This window comes from Lissotriton vulgaris, chromosome 3_1, assembly GCF_964263255.1.
Source record: "Lissotriton vulgaris chromosome 3_1, aLisVul1.2, whole genome shotgun sequence".
NCBI lineage: Eukaryota > Metazoa > Chordata > Amphibia > Caudata > Salamandridae > Lissotriton > Lissotriton vulgaris.
In genome coordinates, this window is record NC_141689.1 from 162,999,393 (window position 1) to 163,022,633 (window position 23,241).

The window sequence follows — 23,241 nt, forward strand, 5'->3', positions numbered from 1 at the left end:
CGCTGTTGGGGCCGTTGTGGAGATTAAGCAAGCTATTGCATCCCTCTCTCTATGGTCGTTGTAATGTCCTCAAAATGTTGGTGCTCCCAAAATTCTTGTACCTCTTCCGGACAATTCCTCTAGAGCTATCGTATAAAAGCCTTGTAAAGGCCAATAGGATTTACCACAGGTTTCTCTGGGGCTAACGTTGGTCCCGTAGAGCGGCAAAGTGGATGTGTCTCCCGCGTGATGGGGGCAGCTGGGCAGTAACTGACTTGGTATTTTACTACTGGTCTGTGATTTTGCAATCATTGGTAGTACCATTGTTTGGGGATAGGGTGGAGGTTCAACCATGTAATAGGCCTACTATCTATGAGCTGAGCCTCGGCTCAGGAGCCAAGGGCATTTTAACACAAGTTTTAGAGCCGAGCTACTTTAAAAAGACCAGGTTCAAGGTGGCCATCTCTATGTTTTCAATATGGCAAAAGATTAGGCGGAAACTATCTATCCCTAACGTAAATATTTACACGCCATTTACATCTGCCAGGCTCCTGCCGGGTATATTTCAAGATCAAACTATTTTTAGATGGCAGGCACTCGGTATCCATGTCATAGGGGACTTAGTTGGGGCCGGATAAGTACTTTCCTATTCGTCTCTAAGGGATAAATTTCAGCTGAACGCTCATGAATTCTTCAAATACTTACAGCTTAGAGGTTATATTCTTAACCTCATGCGCGCTAGCAGAATTCCGCTCGCACGCTGAGATTTTTTAAATCGCATGTTACGTGATGAGCTGGGCTTGTCATCAGCGTGCGAGGAGGCTACGCCATGACGAGCCCAGCTCGTCATCAGCGTGGAAGGGGTTAAACGTCTCAGGGTATCCCCTTTTATGTTAGACAACTACCCGATCTTTGAGTTGATTCAAAAATAGGCCAGAATAGGAACTATTTATCAATACTTATTATCTAGTCTCCCGGACGATCTTGAGACGCAGAATCTTAAATGGGAAGGTAAACTTGGTAAGACCGGGGTAGATGTGAGACCAGCATTGGAGCTAGCTAGCAAGGTGCTAGTCTCTGGAAGCCTCCAAACTCAAAGCTACATGGCAGTATTTGATTTATATTACACGCCTGCAAAAATAGCTAAATGAGGCTGCAGAAAGGGTGATCACTGTGCAAAGTGTGGCATGCATGCAGCAAACGCACTACACATGTTTTATTCCTGTCCGAGTCTTCGCGATTTTTTGTCTGAGGTTGAACGATTTATTAACTTAAGGCTCCATGTTCCGTGCTCATTATCCCCAGAGATGGTGGTAATGGGGGTTGAAGACTCCGCGGTGCCTTGAAACTCTTGGTATTTGTCTGCCTTTCTGTTCATAGTTCTGTCCACGATTCGTCTTTGCATCACGTCACAATGGTTTAGCCTTGAAGCTCCTACATTCATTAAATTAATACTCTGGATTGTTTTGTTGCTCCATAAACTATACTTTTCTTTTCTTCTTCGATTCCCTAGCCCTAGTGCCCCCATTATACTGTCAATCATGATGTATTTATTGTTGTTTGTTTTTCCTTTTCTTTTTTCATGCTGCTGTTCATTGTTTATGAAATCTGTACTTCGTATTCGTATTTGTATTTATTGCCATGACCACACTGTCTGATCTGTTTTCTTTCTCTTTCACAATAAAAAAAAAGGAAGAGCCTGCCTGCAACTGATGAACTGTTGCCTGGTCCTTACAGCCCTCAGCTGTTTGGGAGCTGTTCGACCAGGCCCTTTCTACCGAGTCACCTCAGATGTTTGCCTTCCCTTGCTGATCCCATCTTTGTTGGTTTTTAATACTGCACACTTTACTCCAGCTAACCAGTGGAAAGGTGCTTGTGCTCTGCCTCTTAAACACTGTAAAATTGGGATACTCCTGATTGGTACATTTAATTTACTTGTAAGACCCTGGTATATGGTACTAATTGTACCCAGGGCCTGTAGATTGAATGCTACTTGAGGGCTGCAGCACTGTTATGTTATGTTATGTTATGTTATGTTATGTCAATCTTTTTCTTCTATAGCGCTCGGCTACTCCATGGAGCATCCCGGCGCTTTGGCGAAGAGTATCTACAGGTAGAAAGGCAACATAACAGCTGAAACACAGACTAAGAAAGACACAACAAAAAAAAACTATTTAGTGAAAAGCCACGTTTTCAAGCCCTTCCTGAAAGCAAGGAGGCTGGAAGCCTGTCTTAGGGATAGTGGTAGCTCGTTCCAAGCCCGCGGGGCCAGGTAGCGAAACGACCGGCCTCCTATTTTAGCACGCCTAATGACAAGAACCGTCATTTTAGACAGAGAAGTTGACCTCAGGGTTCTACTGGGTTGGTAAAAGGAAAGGCGTTTTCCGATATACTTGGGACCTATGCCATGTAGAGCTTTGAAGGCCAGTGTCAGGCTTTTGAAAAGGATCCTCTTTGGAGTAGGTAGTCAATGTAAGGTGTTCAGTAATACAGTGGCACCTGCTCTTCTCGGGAGTCCATAAATGGCTCGGGCTGCCGAGTTCTGCACTACTTGCAAACGGGTCAAAAGATACTTCGGTAGACCGAGAAAAAGAGCGTTTGCGTAGTCTAATCGTGATCCAATCAGAGCCTGAACAATTATTTTCCTATGGTGAAGTGACACCAAAGGAAGGAATTTTCTCAGCATCCACAAAATGCCGAAGCACTTCCCTGAAAGGCACGAGATATGTGGCCCAAAGGAGAGATCACTGTCCACTATCACTCCAAGGTTCTTGGCCTTGAAGGACACATTGTCAGGGGGAAACATATCCTGTGGCCACCAGGATTTCCAATTTGGCTCGGGAGTGCATCCAAAGAAGAGCAGGTCAGACTTATCGGAGTTGCACTTCAGGCCATGACATCTAAACCACTCAAAAACCGCACCAAGACATTACCTAATCTGTATGCCATCAAACACCCCGCCCCTGTCGCATGTGAACAGGAGCTGGGTATCGTCAGCGTAAGATATGATCTGGGCGCCAAAGGACTCCGCTACCACCGCCAGAGGGGCCATAAAGATGTTAAAAAGCATGGGGCTAAGAATGGAACCCTGTGGAACCCCCACCTCTAGCGGTGTCATATCAGCGGAGAAAGGGGGCGCCCAGATCGTTTGCCGGCGGCTGGCCAGAAAGGATTTGAACCAGTTCCACACCGTTCCACGAAGGCCACATTCCCAGAGTCTTAAAAGGAGGCTCTCTTGGGGAACGGTGTCGAAAGCCGCCGACAAATCTAGCATGACTAACATGGCCTTTCCCCCAGAATCGAGCACCTCCCTGATGGCATCAGTGACCTCGAATAAGGCCGTCTCCGTGCTAAAATTGGCACGGAAACCAGATTGTGATGTGTGCAAAAGGTCGTTTCCTTCGATGAAACTGGAAATCGACCTATGCACGTATCTCTCGGTCACTTTCGCCAATACAGGGAGGAGGGAGATTGGCCTATAGTTGGCATGGATGAGGGGATCTAGGGCAGGTTTTTTGAGCAGTGGTAGAATCATGGCGCGCTTCCATGCCTGCGGAACCACACCTGTAGACAAGGAAGAGTTCAAAAGAGGGTTCAGCAAAGCATTTAGGGCTGGTGCCACTTTTCCCAGACATTAACCCGGGCATGGGTCCAATGGTGAGCCAGATTTCAAGCCTGACAGAAGATCCAAGGATGTGTTAAGGCACATAGGGGGAAATTCATAAAGAAAAGGGCCCTGACCCTCCGGAGAGGAAGAAGAGGGTAGGAGATAGGCATGGGCGGAAAATCCGTTCCGCTCGCGGATTTTGCGGATTTTCGGGAAATCCGCAATCCGCGAGATTTGCGAATTTCCCGCAAAATCCGCAAATCCGCGAGCAGCGGATTTTGCTCGCACTGCTCGCACTGTTCGCGTGAGTTCGCGCCCCGCGAATAAGTGCAAAATTGCAGAAATACGATCTTAGCAAAACTGAAAGTAACTACTTACCAGGTTCAAAAGTTCAGGCTCATCATTAGTAGCCATTTCCTGTAGTGCTTCCTGAGGGGCCCCTCCAGAGTTCAGTTGCCAGTTGAAACTATTATGTGACCCTGCTCTGAACCTCAGAATAGTTACACATATGCCACAAAGGTCCTGAATTACAGCTAAGGGAGACAAGCAGGAGCCAGGCTGGAAGTTAAAATCCATTAATCAGCCCCTAATTCATTATTGTCAGTTGGGGCAGGGCAGGTGTTGTAACTAATTTTGCAACAATGAAAGCACTTAGCAAGTGCAAAAGATCACTAATCAGGGCGCACTAAGGAAGCAGGTGCCAGCTAAAAAAATATTCTGTGACACATTAATCAGCCCCAAATTAATTCAGGTCACTTGAGGCAGGGAAGGTGTGCTTTGCTTTGCCGAAAATAATGTACACTGGACAACCAGAGGGTGTGGTGATGAAACAGAGGGTGGCATGGGTGGGCCAGAGGGTGGCATGAGTAGTCAGAGAGTGGCAGTGGTGACAGAGAGTGGCAGTGATGAAGAAGATTGTCCCAAACAGGCTGGACACGTAGAAACAACAAGTTCGCGAAACTTGCGACCCGACAGGTAAGTTCGCAATTTGCGAAAGTGTACAAAACCCTCGCGAACTGGCAGAAACACGGGCAAACACAAAAAAAAAAAAATCCGCAAATTCGCGGGAATTCGCGGATTTTGCGGATTGCGAATCCGCAAATCCGCAAAATTCGCGAACGCGAGATCCGCAAAATTCGCTCATGCTTAGTAGGAGACTCAAATCCAACTGTGGGCAAGAATAAGAAAGAGAGGCCTGAATGGTTGTAATTTTATTGACAAAGAAAGTGGCTAGTTGTTTTATCCAGGGTTCTGAATGTGTATGAGTGGGAGTACACATAACAGGAGATGTAAAATCCTGAACCACTTTAAAAATCTCTTTGCAAGTGTTCTCAGCCTCATCAATTCGGCGCTCAAGATAGATCTTTTTTTCTTCCCAAATTGACTTATGGTAAGCTCTGGTTAACGCTCTAAATTTCAGTCTTTCTGTTGGGTCGTAGACCCGCCTCCAAGCTCTCTCAGCCTTCTTACAATCCTGCCGTAGCGTCCTCAACTGGGGGGTAAACCACGGAGCCGACGCCCTTCTCTCACCTAGTTTAGGCTTCTTCTCAGGGACTAAGGTCTCAAATCTGGCCATAAGCCATTTATGGAAGAGTGCAAGATTCTCCTCCAGGTTACCCGAAAGTGGACAGGGGAAAGTAGTCAGAACCTCAGACAGCATATCCGCCGTGAGCAGATGAAAGGGCCGCGAGGCCCGCGAGGCAACCGTTGTAGGTCTCACCCGTATAAGGGCGGTGGCAAACAAAGAGAAGGTAATTAAAAAATGGTCAGACCATTATACTGGTTGTAAAGAGAGTACACTAATAGGTTTCGTTGAAAAAACCTGATCCAAGGTATGGCCTTTATTGTGGGTTGACCCTTGTATGAACGGAAACAGCCCTAGCGGAGCCGTAATATCAGCGAGTTTAATGGCGTCAGTGTCAAGTTTGTTGTCCATGTGAACATTGAAATCCCCAAGTAGGATACAGTGTTCTGATCTAAGACAGGGAACTGAAAGTGCTACTTGTAGTTCATCAAAAAAAGGCCCAGTGGGTCCCGGTGCTCTATATAAAAGAATCCCGGTACAAGCCTGAAGAGGAGAGAGGTGAAGGGTGAAACCAAGAGCTTCACATCCCTGAATATTCTCTACCGGGAGTCGAGCAGGGAATAATTTTGTTCACAATAAGCGCTACTCCTCCTCCTCTGCCCGATATTCTATCCTTCATGAAGATGTTGTATTCAGGAGGGATGGCATTAGCCAAGTCAGGGGCAGAATAGTCGCCCAGCCAGGTCTCTGTGAGGAATAAGCATGATACATTGGAGTTATGCAACAGATTCCAGATATTAAAAGAGTAGCAGTTCAGAGACCTGGTGTTAAGAAGGAGACACTGAAAGTGGGCAGATGTATTAGCCTGCAAGGGTCCATTGGGGTCCGGAAGACGCCAACCACACTCCGAGCAGCCTTTCCTAAGCGCCCGACCACCAGGGAAAATATGATGGCAAAGGCCTCGAGGGAGGTGTAGAGTGAGAAGATCTGCCGCAGTATAGGTAATCATACTTACATAGCAGCACAGAAGCGCGACCAAAAGAGAAGAAGCCAGTCGTCCTGCCCCGTCAGCCACGGAGACGCTGACGAGCGCAGACCGGCAGGACTCTGGCGCGACTCAGGCGCAGGGAAGGCGCATCCCCTGCGCGTCACCACTGCACGTTGAAGAAAGTGGAGCTTTAAGTAGGCCGGCGCTGCCTGTAGATCCAAGCGCCGAGACCCGCACCAAGATGGCGGCATCTGGCTTCGAAGAGCTGTGCCACCCACTACATTAACACTGTAAAGCATGTCTCAGCCCTGCCTCTGCCCCCTGTAGTGTAGATTTAAACTGCCTTTTAGACTCCCATTAATAAACCCTTTGTCAAGCCTAAACCTTCCTTTGTAATAGCTATCAGTCAGCCCTAGGGTAGGCCCTAAATGCTCATAGGGCCGGGTATATGGTGTTTGAAAAGAAGGACGTCTATTTAAGTTTTACACGTCGCAACAGTGAAAAACTCTAGCGGAGGAGCTGTTTGGCAACATCTTTCTGATAGAACCAGGAATAGCATCAGAGAGGGGGTTTTGAGGTTGTACCTTGGGTATGGTCTCCAGAAGCTCTAACTCTGATACTAGGTGGAAATTGAACCAGGACCACTGCGGTTTGTATGTTATTGTTGACTATACGGTCTGATTTTGAAAGACAAGATAGGCCAATGGCCTTTGTTTTTTGTCAAATAACTCTTGAGTCATCACACATGATTTCAGGAGTTTTGGACATGAACATAGATGTAGGGTTGTTGGACTTCTAAATAACCTCGAATAAGTCTTTTCTTAGAAGCATCAAGAAAAGATATTAGTGAAGTTCACTTTGAAAATTTGGTCTTGGTAGGTTCCTGTTGCTAGACTTGTTGGAGATGGTGATTGTCTCCGTTCTTTCTCAAGCCTAGCAAGATATTTCTTCACTCATGTAGGTCTTTTGAGAACCATGGCAAAGATGGATTGAAACTATTCTGCCTGCTGTTTAGAAGTGCCAGTTCTTCCGTCTGGACTTCCATGCAGTTGTTAAATGTGTTCCAGGCATGCATAAGCATTTGTTTTGTTGTGATTTGTGTCCCTGATCCAGAGTTTATCCTCTTTTTTGGTTAGCTCAAGGTTTTGAGACAGGTAAAGGATTTGTGAAGTGGATTTGAAGGTGATAGGACCAATCAACTGGATGGAGCCCTCAGGTGTCAGGAGAGGATCGGATCCAGAGTGGAGCCTGTACAGTGGGTGGGATTTGCTCAGTGTTGCAAGAAGTCACTGTTGCGTTAAAAGGGATAGAAGGATTCATTGGTTTTCTGCCCTTGTCACCCCACTGCAGATTGAAGTGCCCAAGGAAGATAATGTTCTCTGAGATAATTAATTGGCATGTAATAAACCCAATGCATTCTTCAAAGAATGTGTTGATTTCACTGGGTAAATTACATTCAGTCTAAGACTGGAGGCCTTGAGGGACATTCACTAGCAGGACTGCTATTCCCCCACCTGTATCCCCTAGGACTGTCATGCCAGTCTCATCTTCAATTCAATCTTAGCTTTATTCGATTTCTATATAAGAATCATAAAAGCAACAGCAGTACATAAATATACACCAGTACATTTCATCAAAATTAAAATAAATCAAATCGATAAAATAAATCGGCTAAACATTCTAGGGCGAGATAATGAGTCAAATTGATCAGACGTGGAGATGAATACAGCCACTTGGTACAAGACCACTCCTGCCCATCAAGTAGTTGTCTGTGGTTTTTGACATTTCAACTAGACATATAATGATCTAGGGTAGAAGTCCCTTATGCTCCTGATAGATATAGGACCATCTCCTATTTGAGGCTGCCAAGATTGGAGAAAAGGAACAACGTATTTAGTCCTGAATTTGACAAGTACCAGATCGAACGCCAAGTCCTTGCGCAGAGGTCCTAGACAACCCACCCTTCTGACACTTAGTATGGTGCCATCGATGTTGGGTGGCAGAGGTCTATTTTTGGTTAGCCAAAACGTAACCTTGTTTCTTAAGTCCATATGGCTTTCGTGTTTCCCCCTTATAAGTTCAGGCATTCCCGAGAGGACGCACACAAAGGGGGGCGGCCTCTGGAGGCAAATGTAGATGATTGGTTTTGAGCAACATATTGTTGTGATTGACCACTGTTCCCTTATTTGATGTCAAATGTTTGTTTAGCCCTACTCTAGGTCGAGAGCTCCGTACAGTTGTGACAGGGGGATTAAAAATGTTCACATGTGGAGTTACTAGTTGGTTATGAATGGTCTTGCTTTGTATGGAGGTTTCAGGCATTTCTGTGGCGGCTGAGCGCTGTGATTGGATGGATACTGCCATTGTTTTTACAAGTAAAGAATTGGCCTTAATGGCTTCCTCAACACCCGTGAGCCTGTCCCCTAAACTAGCCATTTTATCCATCAACGGGGATATTATAGTCTCAATCATGTTCTCGATCGTAGCCATTAAAGAAGCATGGATAGGTGCATTCGATATAACAATATTGGGAGTGTTGGGCGGTACGGGATAAGGATTTAGTTTCTGATGCTTGGCCTGACTCCCCAATTGTTTGACCCCATCTCTCTTCCTTTTAGCGATAGTGAGCTGAGGGGTCAATGCCGGATGCGAGTTTTCTTTTGGTCGTCTTAAAGGGGGTGCATCCTGTATACTGTGAATTGGTTGAGGTTGACTGCAAGGCCGAGGGCTAGTAGTTGCTATGTCGCAGATAGGGGAATTAATTTGCACATTGTCTGATTCCACAGGGGCGTACGTGGATTTACACATATTGTTTAGTTCCTCCAGTAAAGATATCTCTGGAGCAACATCAGCAGTCTGTAAAGGCGAGCACATAGTAGGCGAACTATCCAGGGCTGGGGATCTCTCTATTCGCTCTAGTTCTCTGACAATGGGGAGCGTTACCCTCTTTAAATAGTGGTCCATCGTTCTTCTGAACAAGTCACTGTGGGCGGAGATATTTCTGGTACCCCCCTTGCAGGTCATATCAGCAGCCATCTTCCAATGAAACCAGTTCAACAGTACCACTATGATGGCGAATGGGAAGGGAAAGACCTATTAGTAAGAGGGGGATAGATAAAGGGTAGCAGTACCTTTAATACTATTTCTTCTTCTCCTCCTTCAGAACCAAGGGGAATGGCCCCGTCCCGGCCTCCTATGGCCTCTGATGGCCGCAGATGGCCCCGTCCTTGTCCTGGGCTTCTCCCGCGCGCGATCCCGCGGCGCGGAAGAAGCAGCGTCCTCTTGTGCGCCTCCCGGCGTGAAAATCAGGTGGTGGGCGGCGTCCCGGTCCGGCAAGGACTGCTGGTAGTTGGAGTCCTGCTCTCTCCGCTCGGCAGCCGCGATGACCAGAGCGGTAGCGGTGGAGAGCAGCGGAGACTGTAGGGCTCAGGTGAGTCTCATCTGAGAAAGGAGTAAAGAGGAGGCAGATGATAATATACTAGTTTGTTGAGGAGTCATTAAGCAGGCATTCTGTGAGAATCATGAAGTCCAGGTTGAAGCTTGTGTGGTCATTCTGAAATCTCAAGGTGGCATTTAACTGCAGAGCTGCAATGGGGAAGCCGTCATCCTAGGGTGGAATTGGTGGGTTTGGAGACAGGTTGTTTGGGGAGTTTGATGAACACTTGAATGAGGTTAGCATGATTTATCTTAGGAGGGAAATGCATCAGTGGTCTGCAGTTCCTTAATTTTACCATTGATACGTTGCTCTGATCCTAGTTGTGGATGGCTTGTGTGATGGGGAGGACAGATTAGGAGATATGCCAGCAGGTAAGGAAGCGTCGAGCGAGGTGTAGGTGTCGGTGAGAAGTAGTTTGAGTAATAGTTTGAGTAGGGAACAAGGGTTGGGGGCCAATTGAGAGGGTGTCCGAGGACTGGGACAAATAAGCTCAAACAGAATGAAGATGGTGGTGATGAATGTGTGGTGGGGGAGTGAAGAATATGGAAGGGTAGCAATATGGCTCATGGTCTTATGTGGAATGGAACTGTGTGGGTTAAGAGCAGAAAGTGCAGAATTTGGTTGGGTGACACCCAGTGGGAGAGAGTAGTGAGTCAGCACAGGTGGGACTCAGAATAGGAAAAAACTGGTTGAGAAGAGCTTGGGTCATGCCAATGGCATGAAAAATGATTTTGCTGTTCTTAAAGATGGAAATCGAAAGTCTAGTATTGAAGGAGAGAAAGGGTGTATATTTAAACTTGCATCTGAAGGGAATGATAGTCATTGAGGGGATTTACAGGTTCTCCTGCAGGAAGCTAGACCATAGGTCACTGTTGTTGGGAAGAGGAGATCTGTTTTGTGGTGCATTTAAGTGGTATTGGTGGCGAACAGGGTTTCTGGGAATTCTTTCAAAATGTTGAGTGTTACGGATTTATCGCAGATTTCAAGAGATTTGGGGTAGGTGATCCTAATTTCATTGATTCCTAATTTAGTGATATGTTTTGAGAGAGGGAGGTAAGAACAGAGTCGCCCATCTTCATTGTTTAGGATCAAGACTAGAGTCTTAAATCAGAAGTACATGGAAGACTAGTCAAAGTACCTTGGGCGTCTGAGATACAGAATTTTAATTCAACTGGTGAGATGAATATGCGAGAGGGATGTAGTTGATGAGTATAGACCATCTGGAGTGAAAACTCTTAAAACAGGGCGTATATTTAAATTTAGAGAGCAAACGTTTGTTGATTAATGGCCAGGTAGCATATTCAGGTGCAACAGAATGAGACCTTTTTCTATGTTGTTGGCAATGTATGCACTTGCAACGGAATATATCCTTCATCAATATTTAAGGTCAGGCATCTGTTGTCAATTGCCAGGTGATGTACACAGGTGCAGATGTATAAACTGGGGTGGCAGAGTGAGCAAAAGATTGATGGATTTAACCCAGATCTCTTGACTGGGGGTAAATGTTTTGATTTGTTCTGCATTCCGTCCATCAATTTTGTGTCTTTTGCTTTCCCACCCTAAGTGCGCCAGGTATGCCCAGACGTGGGTCCTGGGCTCATTGTGCCACTGGAACCAAGCTATCCTGGCTTGAAGAGGGGTGAAACCCCAAAACTGGTCCTATGATGCTTGTTTCCATTCCAGGTAGGACCTGGCTTGGCAGTTCGGGCTGGACTGTTCCCATGAGGCACAGGATCAAGAATGCTTTGCATATGGCAGGGTCCAATTTGGAATGGCATGGTGAGCAAAAAAACGAGGGATTTAGGTCTAGATCTCTGTACTGGGGAGAATGTATTTTTTTAAAAGAACGGGCCCCCGAATTTAGGATACAGCCCTAACGGGGAAATAACTGCTGTGAAAATACAAGGACAACGGGCACAGTGTAATCTACCCCAGGACAACATGTTCACTCTAGACTAACAAAAAATACATATGCTCTGAATGCAAATATTTACTGCACAATAAATATTTATGTAAATGGTTTATTATTTTTTTCTTTTTACTTTGATATTCACATATCATTTTTTTACATAGAAAAATATTTAGCATGCACATTGTTCTTGTCTTATATTTCTTCTGTTCAATTTATGAATTCGATCCAAAGCTGAAAATTCATGTGTCGCAAATGGCTATTTGTACAGAGACTGGCAGCTTGTTTTAATTGAGAATTGAAAATTGAAATCTATTTATTGTCTAAGCAAGAGAGTACATGTGGTTTTTAGAAGATTACCAGTTTTGTACAAGTTGTATATCATTTTTTAACTAATTTACAAAAAATATTTTTCTATGTCAAAAAAAAGATATGTGAATATCAAAGTAAAAAGAAAAAATAATAAACCATTTATATAATAATTTATCATGCAGTAAATATTTGCATTCAGAGCATATGCATTTTTTGTTAGTCTAGAGTGAACATGTCGTCCTAAGGTAGAACACACTGTGCCCGGTGTCCTTGTATTTTCACAGCTGGGGTGAATGTATGACATTGTTCTGCATTCTGTCCATCAACTGTTGTTTTTGCATTGTGTTTGAAGGGCAGACAAGGTGAAAAATGGAGAAAGGGGGAGGACAGACGGAGTATCCAGAAGATGTTTCTTTCCTGAGGGACATGATGAGGTGACAGCAGCTGAAATAAATGATGATGATTCACCTTTAATATTCCTTTTACGGGGAAGGCAGGATGTCTTCCTAGAGAAACAACAAATGATGGACGGAAGGCTGAATAAATCATACATTCACCCCCAGTCAAGAGATCTGCGTTAAATCCATTGTTCTTTTGCTCACCATGCCATCCCAGTTTAGACCGGAAACAAGCATCCTGGGACCGGTTTCTGGGTATTACCCTTCATCAGCCAGGCCAGCTTGAATCCAGTGGCGCAGTCAGCAAGGGACCCACGTCTGGGCATACTAATCCCACTTAGGGTGAAAAGTGCTACGTAAACAAATGATGGACGGAATGCTGAATAAATCATACATTCACCCCCAGTCAAGGGACCTGGGTTAAATCCATCGTTCTTTTGCTCACCATGCAACCCCGGTTTAGACCCAGTCATATGCAAATCAGTCTTGACCCTGTGCCTCATGGGAACAGTCCCCAGACCAAACTGCCAAGCCAGGTTCTCCCTGGACCGGAAACAAACCCGGAAATCGGTCCTAGGATGCTTGTTTCCAGTCCAGGGAGGACCTGGCTTGGCAGTTCGGACTGGACTGTTCCGATGAGGCACAGGATCAAGGCCGATTTGCATATGGCTGGGTTCAAACTGGAATGGCATGGTGAGCAAAAGAACGATGAATTTAGACCCAGATCTCTGTACTGGGGTGAATGTATGAGATTGTTCTGCATTCTGTCCATCAACTGTTGTTTTTGTATTGTGTTTGAAGGGCAGACAAGATGAAAAATGGAGAAAGGGGAAAGACAGACAAAGTAACTCCAGAAGATATTTCTTTCCTGAGGCATACGATGAGGTGCCATCAGCAGAAATAAATGATGATGATACAACTTTAATATTCCCTTTCTGGGGAAGGCTGGATGCCTTCCTAGAGAGACGACAAATCTCACTATGGAAACTCCCTGTACCTGGGCAGCCCAAAGTTGGTCATTAAAAGACTAGAAGTTATTCAAAACCCTGCAGCTCATATATTGCTGAAAATGTCTAGATGTAATTTTGGAACTGGGGACATGGCTAACCTGCACTGGTTACAAGTGACTAAAAGAATCCATTTTAAGGCACTGTGCATGGCTCATCGAGTGATGTACCAAAAGGGTCACAGACTGATTTAGACATTTTTCACCCCTTACAACCCTACTAGATTGCTTCACTCCACTAGCCATCAATTGTTCAAAGTTCCCTGGATTAGGAAATCCAGGAGTGGGGTGCACTTGTTTGTGTTCCTGGTCCCCAAGCTCTCCCTGACAATGTAAGGAAAACTGAGTCAAAATCAAAACTCTGAAAGGTATTAAAATTAGTTATTTTCTAGTTTTCTGAAAGTAGCATCCTTTTTTGCTGTTAGCTCTGGGAGGCCCTTATGGGTAGCCATGCGCTCTACAAATCCAAAAGAATGGAATAAAATATTCCTTTACTGCATTGGGCATCTTCTGGGGTCAGAGGGATGGAAGGAGGGTGAGATGGTTGTTTACCTGGGCAAGAGTCCTACTTTCATTTATTTTACTGGAGGAGGGAGAAAATCTATAGGTGATGGGTGTTGTTTTTAATCGATGAAGACCTGTATCCGTCTACTTTAATTGTTCTTACTCCCTCAACCAATAACAAGGAGATGGGCCTTGTAATTGGTTGATGAAGGCAAATATCTGCACAGATGGAGGCAGCTTAAGATGGCCGACACTAAGACAGGATTGTAAGCCATGATACGACCTGCGGTAGCCCCTACAATGGGGTGCTCATTTGTACCACCGTAGAATAGAACTGAAGTGATGGAGGTACAGACAATTTGTGACAGCGCACTCTCTGGGAGGCCAAATGGGCAAAGGCACTCAAGTGTCCTGTGCACGTGGAGCACAAAGACTATGATTACTTAGGACTCAAAATGCCCTCCATCTGGCTCGGCTTGTTTGTGCAAGCTAACACAGTGTCTGCCGGAGGCAACACTTCCCGAAGTAGGACCAGAAGTGGGCCACTGGCGGCTCTGCAGCGTCAGCAAGATGCAAGTAGAATGGGGACTGCCCACTAGACCTTTACTTTTGTTACACAGGATACCCTCCCCCCACCCGCACCTTGAGACCCTCACGGGTGAGTTGTGCACTCTACAAATGTACTGATTGATTGATTGATTGATGAATAAAGCAGGTATGATATTCATAGTGTCTTTTGTAACACAGCCTGGAGTTACTGAGGAACTAGTCTACATAGCTCATCAAGGTTGTCAGGGGCCAGCATCTTCCTGTTCTGCATCCTGTGTGGCACAATGGCAAAAAGTGAAATATTAAATTAAAAAACACTCTTCTTATGAGGCTATGTTGCCAACATTGACTGGCTTCTTTTGCCACCGGGCGCACTGCCACCATGCTTACACTGCGGAGCCGCGAGTGACCCACTTCCGGGTCTCTGCTTGCTTCGGTAAGAGCCACCTCGGCTCCAGACTCTGACATCAGGGCACAAGTCCTAAAAAAAGAAGTGGGGGGACGCTGTCATCGGAAGTGACGTCACGACAGGAAGTGATGTCAGGAAATGTGGCTTGCACCATCGGGCTCATTGCCTCCCCTCGCTCACCCCTTAGATGCGATTGCATCTTAAAAGTCAGCGCGTGAGCAATGTGCTGTGAGCTCCGATCTCGTCCCAGAAAGGCCAAAGAGGGAAGTCCAGCTGTTTGGCAGGGGGGACGGCGTCCACCCGGTAAAATAAGTGGGGGGACGCCGTCCACCCGCGTGGTACCCCGACTCGAGCCCTGCCTGACATTGTAGGCGAGCACCTATCTTTTCTTGGGCTTCTTGTACTAGTACCGACAGCAGCCTCCCTCACATCTAACTCAGTTGAAAGCTCAAGCCCTGACTTGTCACTTCCGCCCTAAAATCAACCAATCTTTTCACGTGACAACGTTTGGTGACGTCAGCAAAGCACACACTCACAGAACCAGCATCTATTGGGAATATAAAGCATGTTGGTGTTGGTGAAACACATGAAAAAAACAACTATAAACACAAACATAAAATATGGGAAAACACCCTACAAATGGACACATTCAATAAACGGGTGCTGCTTTACAAGACTACTCCAGAACCAGAGTTTAGATTCCCGAGTGCAAATTAAATTTGTGCTGGGTGTCCAGCAGTAATCCCCCGCCCCCACCCCCATTTAAGCGATTGCTGTGAGCAATGCTGAAGACGAGGCGCACACATTTTTCGTCCGTGCGTTCAACGCACGTTAAATGTTAATTTCCACCCTCTCCCAGCACCTGCCAAAACAAATGGGCGCAGCTAATGTAAGATGCTCTTAATCATCGCATCGAGGTTTGTAGAGATAGTATACACTGTTTCTTTGATACAAAATTATCTGATATAACAAAGACAAACGTATTTTTAATTGCACATTCCGTCGCCAAACGTATTTTTAATTGCACATCTAGTCAACTACTATGAAGTTTATCTGTCTTTTTTCCATTTCGACACCTCCTACTTTCAGCGTGGCTTTGCATTTTTTAGCGGCTGATTATGCTGTCGAATGGCCTTTATATCGCGTGAGAAGGACGCAAGCTGATAGAAAGCTGCGGCCCTATTTCCTATTAATTAGCACAGCTGACGTTAATACCGTTTGGCACGTGCTGCAGCAATATTTTTGCAATGAGTGATGAAACTTTAATTGCGATGAAATATTTATAAACGGTTTGGAAAGGGGACGGATCCCGTGTGAAATGCGTGAGGGTGTTGCTCCCCCTCTCCCCCGCTGTCGATGTTAATACAATCTGTGTTGTGTGCAGGGCTCCTCGGCACCGTGTTTTATTTAACTCTGTTATTTATTGTATTTCTTATTTTGTAAAAACACATCTGGTGAGTGATCCAGTTGTGGCTTTCACTAGGGTGCCCTGTTTTAAGCACCCACAGAACGTATTAAAGAGATGCCCAGGGGGCACCAGCACACCCACCTTTGTGAGCCTTCCCACAAGGCCCATGAGCACCTACACTACAGCAACACATGAACAGCAATCCACTCATCTGTACTCGACCCATCAGGGCTTCCTGAGAGAGCCCATGGAGGCTTCGCAAAGAGGCGATGTAGTCGCAAACTACATCCCATGTTTTAGTGCACTGCCCACTTCCAAGCAGGGGCGTAGCTTAATCAGTGAGATATTGGGGAGGATGGGGAGGGTGAATCTCAAATTTACCAACTAAAAAAAGCAGTGGGCTGCAGGGTGAATGGGTGAGAGGGTGAAGGTTCTGTATGAATCGTTCCCGTGAGGAGCAGGGTCAGTTCTGATAGGTACTCTGTTACACTGGCGACTGAGTAGCCTGTTCGCCAAACTCAAGTTTCACACCAAGGGAGTAACATTTCTTGCATTGGTTTAAAAGTTCCTCCAACAGAGTAGGCTCTGTCTTAGGTAAGGCATCCAACTGTGTACCCTATTTAGAGTGGACAGTCGAAAGGCTTTTATTTACTCTCTGTCACTGCCAAGCATATCTTGGCGGTGATAAAGATTAAACAAAGAACATGACCCCCACACCATGGGAGAAAACTTCCATGGAGCATGGAAAATTCGTTTTGAAAACGTTTGACAGCCAGCCATCATTTTTAGGTCTCGCCTGCCAATGCGCTTGCGTATTGCTGGCGAGATTATAGTAGGGGCAAAGAAAAGTCTACCAAAACGGTGGATTAGACACAGTTCATGTGAGACAGGCGCGTCACACACCACCATTTGTCTGTGCCTCGCATCAGACTTCAAAGGCTGCCACTCCCCCGCCCCCTGCATCAGACTTCAAAAGAATGCGCTCGCGCTCCCCTGCCCCCCCGCCACAGCAATGCCGAGAGCTTGTTTGGTGTTCCCTCCCATCTACTTTGCAATCCATAGCTCACCCAATACACGGCCGCTACACTTGTATCAAATATCCCTAAAGATATCAGTGTAACAGCACATGTTATGTTATGTTATGTTATGTTACTATTTGTTTTGTAGAGCGCTCAGCTGCTCCAAAGAGCGTCCCGGCGCTAAAGATCATCACACCAAAATACCAGCAACTAACATAACGTCATAGCGGCACCATGATTAACCAGAACAGCAATTACAGGGCAAAAAAATAAGTTTTAAGTCCCTTCCTAAAAACAGCGAGATCGGTGCACATCCTCAGACTCAGAGGCAGTGTGTTCCAGAGACAGGGTGCAAGGTAACTAAAGGAACGGCCTCCACAGCGAGCACGCTTCACTGTTGGGACGATAGCCTTGGCCTGGGCCGCAGATCTCAGAGGTCTAGATGGGAGATAGAAATGGACCCTTCTTTGCAGATATTCCGCGCCGAAATTGTGAAGCGCCCTAAAAGCTGTAATTAAGGTCTTAAAAAAGATGCGCTTACGAATCGGCAGCCAATGCAGAGAGACAAGGAGATTGCTGGCCCTGGCTCTTCTAGTTAGACCAAAGATTGCTCTGGCTGCAGAATTTTGAACTATCTGCAGACGAGTCAGCAGATATTGAGGCAGACCTAAGTAAAGGATGTTGGTGTAGTCTAGTCGCGAGCCTATTAGTGCTTGCACCGTGATCTTCTTATGCTCAAACGATAGATAGGGCAAAAACTTACGCAACATCCTTAAGATGGCAAAGCACTTCCCAGTCAAGCCAACAACCTGGGCCTTGAAGGAAAGGGTGTTATCAACCATCATACCTAAATTCTTAGCTGTGGCCGAATCGCTGGCAGGGGGAAACATGGCCGAAGGCCACCATTGCTTCCATCTTGGGTCTGCAGAACAGCCAAAGAACAGTATTTCGGATTTGTCGGAGTTGCATTTGAGGCCATTTTTCCCGAACCATTCAAACACAAACTCCAAACACTTCCGAATAGCTGCTCCATCGAAGTCACATCCCCTGTCACAAAGTGAACAGGAGTTGTGTATCATCCGCATAGGATATGATGTGGGCCCCTAGCTCCTCCACCCGTGCCGCCAGAGGCGTAAGGAAGACATTAAAGAGGGAGGGACTAAGTATGGAGCCCTGCGGGACCCCAACTTCAAGCTGCGGCATCAGGGCGGAGAAAGGGGGAGCCCAGATCGTTTGTCTCCGGTCGGCCAAGAAAGACTGAAACCATGCAAACACCGTTCCCCGCATCCCAATCTCCCAGAGTCTAGTTAGGAGGAGGTCGTGGGGAACGGTGTCGAAGGCCGCCGACAAATCGAGCATGATAAGCAGGGCCTTTCCACCCCTGTCGAGGGTTTCCTTCACAGCCTCGGTAACCTCAAGAAGAGCGGTTTCGGTGCTCAGGTTGGACCTAAAACCAGACTGTGACTGATGTAATAGGGCGTTACCCTCTAAAAAGTTGGTAAGGGTGGTGTGCACATATTTTTCAGTAACCTTGGCCAGGGCAGGAAGCAGCGAGATTGGCCTGTAGTTCGAATGCAGTTTGGCATCTGCATTCGTTTTTTTAATGAGGGGAAGAACCAGGGCCTGTTTCCAGGAGGAGAGGACTTTGCCCGAATTCAGAGAAGCATTAATGAGAGGATTGATGATCGGGTTAAGGGCAGGCGCCAGGGTCGCAAGACACTTGGCGGGACAAGGGTCCAGTGGAGATCCAGATTTCAGGCTAGACAGAAGGTCAAGCGAAGCCTGAAGCTCTAAAGGGGGAAAACAGTGCAGGGTGGGGCCCCTATGCGTTGCCGTCGGGCATAACCAAGGGTAGGAGGGGCCGTCGATCGCTGAGCCCATACTCGAGATGTTTTGAGTTCCTTGCAAAGCTGACTGAATAGTGCGGATTTTATTAGTAAAAAATGCTGCAAGCTCCATGATCCAAGGTTCCGAGAAAGCAGACGCAGGAGTACAGCAGGAGGGAGATGTGAATTCTTTAACAATCTTAAAGATCTCTTTACAGGAGCTATCTGCTTCATCGATCCTTTTAGCTAAAAAGGATTTTTTCTCTGAAACGATCTCCCTGTGATATTCTTTCACTGCTAGTCTGTAGGACTGCTTAGCAGATGTATCATAGTGCCTCCTCCAAATTCTCTCCAGCCTCTTGCAATGCCTTCTCTTAGCCGCCAAGGCAGCAGAGAACCACAGGGCTGATGCTCTTGCCAGTTCAGATCTAACCTGGCGTGGTGGTGCCCAGGCTTCCAGACGTGTAGTGAGCCAGTTCTGAAAACATACCACATCGTCCTCCAAACTACCCGTGAAAGCACAAGGATGGGTTTCTAAAGCCTGGGTGAGCACGGCCGGGGTGACTTTGTGGAAAGCTCTAGAGCTGCGCGCAGCTAGCCGCTGCGAAATGCGAGCGGCCCCTGGCTGATGTACTAACGTGAAGTCCGCTAGGAAATGGTCAGACCAGAGTACTGGGGCAAGGGAGGAAAGGGCCACCGGAACGGTTGAAAAGATTTGATCTAGAGTATGCCCCTTCTCATGTGTAGGTGACTGCAGGTACCCATGAAGTCCCACTGACGACGTCATATCCAAGAATTTTTGCACTTCAGGATCCTCACCCTTATCCATGTGGATGTTAAAGTCCCCGAGTATTAGGCAATGTTTTGCCCTAAGACTCAGTGTGGAAATAATCAATAGCAAATCCTCCGTGAAGGAGCCAAGAGGAACGGGTGGTCTGTAGAGCAAAAGCCCCAAACAAGATTGATGTGGGGATAGGGCCAGAGAGAAGGCAAGGGTTTCACAGCCAGGCAAATCATCCGTCGACAAGATGGTGCACGGGATGTGCCTCTTAATGATAAGTGCCACTCCACCTCCCCTTCCCTTGCATCTATCTCGGCGGAAAATAGCCTATGAAGGAGGGATGGCAATAGCCAGATCAGGTTCCGAACCCTCACCGAGCCATGTTTCTGTAAGAAAGAGACAATCTAAGTCATCTTGTGTTAAGAGATTATGGATGTCGAGAGCGTGCTGAGGAAGGGACCTGGTGTTTAACAATGCGCATTTACTACCTACTGAAGGGAGCTCGCCCGAACAGGAATTAATAGGGACCGGCACCGACCCACACGTGGGGCACGTAGTAATATCTCCAGCAGAGTAGGGGATAGCTCGCTGGCATGGAGTCGTGTGTACATTGTAAGACAGAACGTCATCTCTAGTGTACATGAAGCCGAGAACTAAATGTCAAAAACCGAACTCGCTCCTGAGCGCCTCCGGGACGCTGACGGGCGCAGACGGGCTGACTCAGGCGAGACTCCGGCGCAGGGACGGCGCCTCCGCAAGCGCGACCGCTAGCGCAGTACACCGCTGTTTCCTTATATCTGGTACACTAGAGCACTCCCACCACTCTAGTCCCCACTCAAGATGGCCGCCGAGTGCAGGAAAGCCTGACCCCGGTTTGAAGGTCTAACGGCAGCTATCGCCGTGATAAATGAGCGAAAATGCGTGCAAATGTGCCCAGAGTATGCTGAGTGCAATTACAAATGAAAATTATACAGTTTTAAACAGTTTTAAAATTCGGTAAAAATCAGCAAAAACGATCCGTTTTGTTCACGGAGCGCAGAATACACTACACGTGCTGTGTGCTACCCCAATGTCAATTCTAGCTGGTACAAAGGTTAGGTCTCGCGAGCGCAGCTACAGGGCTCCTTATATTGGGTACACTAGAGCGCTCCCACCACTCTAGTCCCCACTCAAGATGGCAGCCGAGTGCAGGAAAGCCTGACCCCGGTTTGAAGGTCTAACGGCAGCTATCGCCGTGATAAATGAGCGAAAATGCGTGCAAATGTGCCCAGAGTATGCTGAGTGCAATTACAAATGAAAATTATACAGTTTTAAACAGTTTTAAAATTCGGTAAAAATCAGCAAAAACGATCCGTTTTGTTCACGGAGCGCAGAATACACTACACGTGCTCTGTGCTACCCCAATGTCAATTCTAGCTGGTACAAAGGTTAGGTCTCGCGAGCGCAGCTACAGGGCTCCTTATATTGGGTACACTAGAGCGCTCCCACCACTCTAGTCCCCACTCAAGATGGCCGCCGAGTGCAGGAAAGCCTGACCCCGGTTTGAAGGTCTAACGGCAGCTATCGCCGTGATAAATGAGCGAAAATGCGTGCAAATGTGCCCAGAGTATGCTGAGTGCAATTACAAATGAAAATTATACAGTTTTAAACAGTTTTAAAATTCGGTAAAAATCAGCAAAAACGATCCGTTTTGTTCACGGAGCGCAGAATACACTACACGTGCTCTGTGCTACCCCAATGTCAATTCTAGCTGGTACAAAGGTTAGGTCTCGCGAGCGCAGCTACAGGGCTCCTTATATTGGGTACACTAGAGCGCTCCCACCACTCTAGTCCCCACTCAAGATGGCCGCCGAATGCAGGAAAGCCTGACCCCGGTTTGAAGGTCTAACGGCAGCTATCGCCGTGATAAATGAGCGAAAATGCGTGCAAATGTGCCCAGAGTATGCTGAGTGCAATTACAAATGAAAATTATACAGTTTTAAACAGTTTTAAAATTCGGTAAAAATCAGCAAAAACGATCCGTTTTGTTCACGGAGCGCAGAATACACTACACGTGCTCTGTGCTACCCCAATGTCAATTCTAGCTGGTACAAAGGTTAGGTCTCGCGAGCGCAGCTACAGGGCTCCTTATATTGGGTACACTAGAGCGCTCCCACCACTCTAGTAGTCCCCACTCAAGATGGCCGCCGAGTGCAGGAAAGCCTGACCCCGGTTTGAAGGTCTAACGGCAGCTATCGCCGTGATAAATGAGCGAAAATGCGTGCAAATGTGCCCAGAGTATGCTGAGTGCAATTACAAATGAAAATTATACAGTTTTAAACAGTTTTAAAATTCGGTAAAAATCAGCAAAAACGATCCGTTTTGTTCACGGAGCGCAGAATACACTACACGTGCTCTGTGCTACCCCAATGTCAATTCTAGCTGGTACAAACGTCTTCACTGGTTTCCAGTACACAAAACCCTTGAAGGCATTCTTTTTCTGTCATAAGACTTTCTTTTCGGCTACATGTAAAAACTACTTATCTCTGGGGGTTTCCAGGTATTTATCACCCAGATTGCTTTCCGATTCAGCTTCTCATTTGGTCTGTTTTACACGGTATCATGAATCTCATCTTAGAGGAGGTGCATTTTCTTCAATCACTGCTCAGGTCTGGAACAGCTTTCCTCTCGTGGTCTGTTCCAAATCAAATATTTTTCAGTTTTTGTAAATTTCTAAAAAGTCATCTTTCTCAATAATGTCCGAGCTTGGTAATTTACAGATTTCAGCACCAGGACACCTACGGGATCAGATAGTGGTTTGCTTTACAAAACCAAAAACACAAACCAATCCTATTGTACCCCAAGCCTTCCACTACACTGCACCACCACAGCATCACTCAGCGCCATCAGAGCATCACTCAGCACCACCACAGCATCACTCAGCACCCCCACAGCATCACTCAGCACCACCACAGCATTACTCAGCACACAACAATATCACTCAGGACCACCACAGCATCACTCAGCAAAACCACAGCATTACTCAGCACACAACAATATCGCTCAGGACCACCACAGCATCACTCAGCAACAGCATCACTCAGCACCACAACAGCATTACTCAGCACCACCACAGCATTACTCAGCACACAACAATATCGCTCAGGACCAACACAGCATCACTCAGCAAAACCACAGCATCACTCAGCACCACCACAGCAACACTCACCACCACCACAGCATCACTCAGCACAACCACAGTATCACTCCGCAACACCACATCATTACTCAGGGCCAATAATGCATCACTCAACAACACCACAGGATCACTCAGCGCCACCACAGCATCACTCAGCAGCACCACAGCATCCCTCAGCACTACCATAGCACCACCACAGCATCACTCAGCACCACCACAGCATCATTCAGCACCACCACAGAATTACTCAGCACGACCACAGCATCACTCAGGGCCAAGAATGCATCACTCAACAACACCACAGGATCACTCAGCACCACCACAGGATCACTTAGCATCACCACAGCATCACTCTGCAGCACCTGAGCACCACCACAGCATCACTCAGCACCACCACAGCATCACTC